This window comes from Brachyhypopomus gauderio, unplaced genomic scaffold (genome assembly GCF_052324685.1).
Source record: "Brachyhypopomus gauderio isolate BG-103 unplaced genomic scaffold, BGAUD_0.2 sc49, whole genome shotgun sequence".
Taxonomy (NCBI): domain Eukaryota; kingdom Metazoa; phylum Chordata; class Actinopteri; order Gymnotiformes; family Hypopomidae; genus Brachyhypopomus; species Brachyhypopomus gauderio.
Genome location: NW_027506874.1, coordinates 567,427 through 572,426, shown reverse-complemented (window position 1 = coordinate 572,426; position 5,000 = coordinate 567,427). Strand labels below are relative to the sequence as shown.

General features: G+C 49.5%; 1 pseudogene across 1 annotated transcript in view; it reads left to right on the top strand.

Moving 5' to 3' along the window:
• The window catches only part of LOC143487695 (transcriptional repressor p66-beta-like), a 30,211-nt pseudogene that overhangs the window by 19,582 nt on the left and 5,629 nt on the right, over window positions 1–5,000 (top strand). The window contains exons 5-7 of the transcript XR_013124334.1: window positions 2,637–2,768; window positions 3,022–3,192; window positions 4,061–4,428. The product of XR_013124334.1 is annotated as a transcriptional repressor p66-beta-like (transcript). The remainder of the gene's footprint in view (window positions 1–2,636; window positions 2,769–3,021; window positions 3,193–4,060; window positions 4,429–5,000) is intronic.

Sequence of the window (5,000 nt, the reverse complement as noted above, 5' to 3'; positions counted from 1 at the left end):
TGAATGTGTCCCTGTAAGTGTCTTAAGTGAATGTGTCCCTGTAAGTGTCTTAAGTGAATGTGTCCCTGTAAGTGTCTTAAGTGAATGTGTCCCTGTAAGTGTCTTAAGTGAATGTGTCCCCGTATGTGTCTTAAGTGAATGTGTCCCCGTATGTGTCTTAAGTGAATGTGTCCCCGTAAGTGTCTTAAGTGAATGTGTCCCCGTATGTGTCTTAAGTGAATGTGTCCCCGTATGTGTCTTAAGTGAATGTGTCCCCGTATGTGTCTTAAGTGAATGTGTCCCCGTATGTGTCTTAAGTGAATGTGTCCCTGTAAGTGTCTTAAGTGAATGTGTCCCCGTAAGTGTCTTAAGTGAATGTGTCCCCGTATGTGTCTTAAGTGAATGTGTCCCCGTAAGTGTCTTAAGTGAATGTGTCCCCGTAAGTGTCTTAAGTGAATGTGTCCCCGTATGTGTCAAGTGAATGTGTCCCCGTATGTGTCTTAAGTGAATGTGTCCCCGTAAGTGTCTTAAGTGAATGTGTCCCCGTATGTGTCTTAAGTGAATGTGTCCCCGTATGTGTCTTAAGTGAATGTGTCCCCGTAAGTGTCTTAAGTGAATGTGTCCCCGTAAGTGTCTTAAGTGAATGTGTCCCCGTAAGTGTCTTAAGTGAATGTGTCCCTGTAAGTGTCTTAAGTGAATGTGTCCCCGTATGTGTCTTAAGTGAATGTGTCCCCGTATGTGTCTTAAGTGAATGTGTCCCCGTAAGTGTCTTAAGTGAATGTGTCCCTGTAAGTGTCTTAAGTGAATGTGTCCCCGTATGTGTCTTAAGTGAATGTGTCCCCGTATGTGTCTTAAGTGAATGTGTCCCCGTAAGTGTCTTAAGTGAATGTGTCCCCGTAAGTGTCTTAAGTGAATGTGTCCCCGTATGTGTCTTAAGTGAATGTGTCCCTGTAAGTGTCTTAAGTGAATGTGTCCCCCGTATGTGTCTTAAGTGAATGTGTCCCTGTAAGTGTCTTAAGTGAATGTGTCCCCGTATGTGTCTTAAGTGAATGTGTCCCTGTAAGTGTCTTAAGTGAATGTGTCCCTGTAAGTGTCTTAAGTGAATGTGTCCCCGTATGTGTCTTAAGTGAATGTGTCCCCGTATGTGTCTTAAGTGAATGTGTCCCCGTATGTGTCTTAAGTGAATGTGTCCCTGTAAGTGTCTTAAGTGAATGTGTCCCTGTAAGTGTCTTAAGTGAATGTGTCCCCGTATGTGTCTTAAGTGAATGTGTCCCCGTATGTGTCTTAAGTGAATGTGTCCCCGTAAGTGTCTTAAGTGAATGTGTCCCCGTATGTGTCTTAAGTGAATGTGTCCCCGTATGTGTCTTAAGTGAATGTGTCCCCGTATGTGTCTTAAGTGAATGTGTCCCCGTATGTGTCTTAAGTGAATGTGTCCCCGTAAGTGTCTTAAGTGAATGTGTCCCCGTAAGTGTCTTAAGTGAATGTGTCCCCGTAAGTGTCTTAAGTGAATGTGTCCCTGTAAGTGTCTTAAGTGAATGTGTCCCTGTAAGTGTCTTAAGTGAATGTGTCCCCGTATGTGTCTTAAGTGAATGTGTCCCCGTATGTGTCTTAAGTGAATGTGTCCCCGTAAGTGTCTTAAGTGAATGTGTCCCTGTAAGTGTCTTAAGTGAATGTGTCCCCGTATGTGTCTTAAGTGAATGTGTCCCCGTATGTGTCTTAAGTGAATGTGTCCCCGTATGTGTCTTAAGTGAATGTGTCCCCGTATGTGTCTTAAGTGAATGTGTCCCTGTAAGTGTCTTAAGTGAATGTGTCCCTGTAAGTGTCTTAAGTGAATGTGTCCCCGTATGTGTCTTAAGTGAATGTGTCCCCGTATGTGTCTTAAGTGAATGTGTCCCCGTAAGTGTCTTAAGTGAATGTGTCCCCGTATGTGTCTTAAGTGAATGTGTCCCTGTAAGTGTCTTAAGTGACGTCTGGCCACTGGAGAGGTGTGGTGCTGCAGACTTGTGTCCCACCTTCTTTAAATGAATTAATATTGGGTCTTTGCTTCTGATTGGACGAGGCAGGCTACACTGTTTACACAGACAGTGGCTCATCGTTGTTATGTTCCAAAAAGAGAGAAGTATGAACTATAAGTGTGTGTGTGTGTGTGTGTGCGTGTGTGTGTGTGTGTGTGTGTGTGTGTGTGTGTGTGTGTGTGTGTGTGTGTGTGTGTGTGTGTGTGTGTGTGTGTGTGTACGTGCGTGTCATCAAATGTGACCCATGATCACATTTCATAACCTGTCCAGGTTCAGTCAGAGAGGGTTTTATTTAAATGTAAATATCGGTTCAGTTCTAAGATTGGTCCAGTACCACTTGTGCTGGAGCATTCTTTCCTGCTTTTGTGCTTTTAAATAATTGAGGAATATCAAAAATGAATCTTATTACTGTGATAAATCACTGTAATAAATGCTTAATGGAAACATGAAGCTCACTAGAATCTTACGTCCACGTCTGTGCGTAAAAAAAAAAAAAGGACTAAACTGGAACTTTATAACAATTTTCACTATCTGTGCGTTTATTGGATGCTTGTAAATGGGCATATTTGAGGTCTTGGGGATTGGCCAGGTTGTGGTTCAGCAGGGGAGAGACGCTGGTCTGACGTGTGTGTGAATGTCCAGGTGTCCGTGGTGCAGAGCGGGGCGTCTTCCACACAGACCTCCTCCCACACCGCACCAGCCAGCACCAAGCTGCCCGTCAGGCCCGGTCACACACACCACAGCGGCGACACGCAGAACCTCCGCGCTGCGCAGGTCAGAACACACACACACACACACACACACATGTAGTCAACCATGTGCCAATATGCACATACGTACATGTGTACAGTTCTGCTGTGTGTCTGTGTCTGACTAATGCTGAGATGTTTACTGGATGGAAAATGTGAGTGTAACATCAGCAGACAAGCGCAGCTCGTGACTGCCATCTTGTGGCGAGGAATGAATCAGTCTTGAGGACCAAGCGTTGTGGTGAGTGTTGGTGACAGACGAGTGTGTGTGTCTGCAGGGTCAGAGTGTGATCCGCTCTGCAGCCAGCTCCTCCGTGCCCCAGATGATGATGTCACAGCGCATGGTTGCCCCGAGCCCGGGGCAGCTGCAGGGCCAGAGGGTGGCAGCCAAGGCCAGCAGCATGCGCACGCCCACCGCCAGTCTGAGCAGCAGTGGAGCCTACCAACAGGTACTGTGGGTGTGTTCACGTGAGACAGGTACTGTGGGCGTGTTCACGTGAGACAGGTACTGTGGGTGTGTTCACGTGAGACAGGTACTGTGGGTGTGTTCACGTGAGACAGGTACTGTGGGCGTGTTCACGTGAGACAGGTACTGTGGGTGTGTTCACGTGAGACAGGTACTGTGGGCGTGTTCACGTGAGACGGGTACTGTGGGTGTGTTCACGTGAGACGGGTACTGTGGGTGTGTTCACGTGAAACAGGTACTGTGGGTGTGTTCACGTGAGACAGGTACTGTGGGCAAGTTCACGTGAGACGGGTACTGTGGGTGTGTTCACGTGAGACAGGTATTGTGGGTGTGCTCACGTGAGACAGGTACTGTACTGTGAATGTGTTCACGTGAGACAGGTACAGTGGGTGTGCTCACGTGAGACAGGTACTGTACTGTGAATGTGTTCACGTGAGACAGGTAATGTGTGTTCACGTGAGACAGGTAATGTGGGTGTGTTCACATGAGACAGGTAGGGTGGGTGTGTTCACGTGAGACGGGTACTGTGGGTGTGTTCAAGTGAGACGGGTACTGTGGGTGTGTTCACGTGAGACGGGTACTGTGTGTGTGTGTTCACGTGAGACAGGTACTGTGTGTGTGTGTTCACGTGAGACAGGTACAGTGGGTGTGTTCACGTGAGACAGGTTGTTGTAGAAAGCCCATTGGCATCTATTACTGTGTTGTACTCAGTTTGTCTTATCAGATGATTTCCCGACTGCTCTTAGCAAGACATTTTGCACTTCAAACAGCAATTAACACATCTGTGTGTGTGTGCGTGTGTGTGTGTGTGTGCGTGCGTGTGTGTGTGTGTGTGCGTGTGTGTTTTGCAGGCATCAAGTCAGCAGGTGTCCGTTCCTCGATCCAGTTCCTCTTCCATCTATATGAACATAGCGCACATGCAGGCAGTGGGCGTGGCCGGGATGGCCGGCGGGGTAGGTGTGGCGGGGGTGACGGGCGGGGTGGGCGTGGCTGGGGTGGGCTCCGCCCCTCTGGCCGGCGCTAGCTCCAGCTCTGTGGCAGACGGTCAGGCCGCGGCCAAACTGGCGCTGCGTAAGCAGCTGGAGAAAACGCTGCTGGAGATCCCCCTGCCCCGCCCCCCCCGCCCCCCTGCTGCACTTCCTGCCCTCCGCAGCCAACTCAGAGTTCATCTACCTGCTGGGCCTGGAGGAGGTGGTGCAGAGTGTCCTCGACAGCCAGGGTGAGAACCACTACCTGAGGGTGACCTGTATGTGGGAGGAGCTACAGGGTTACCTGTATGAGGGAGGAGCTACAGGGTGACCCGTATGTGGGAGGTGCTACAGGGTGACCCGTATGAGGGAGGAGCTACAGGGTGACCCGTATGTGGGAGGTGTTCTTGGGTGACCTGTATGTGGGAGGAGCTACAGGATGACCCGTATGTGGGAGGTGTTCTTGGGTGACCCGTATGTGGGAGGTGCTACAGGATGACCCGTATGTGGGAGGTGCTACAGGGTGACCCGTATGTGGGAGGTGCTACAGGGTGACCCGTATGAGGGAGGAGCTACAGGGTGACCCGTATGAGGGAGGAGCTACAGGGTGACCCGTATGTGGGAGGTGTTCTTGGGTGATCCGTATGTGGGAGGTGCTACAGGATGACCCGTATGTGGGAGGTGCTACAGGGTGACCCGTATGTGGGAGGTGCTACAGGGTGACCCGTATGTGGGAGGAGCTACAGGATGACCCGTATGTGAGAGGTGCTCTAAGCTCGTTGAATAGCACAGTCTTCATTTCATGCTACTTTCGTCATATATT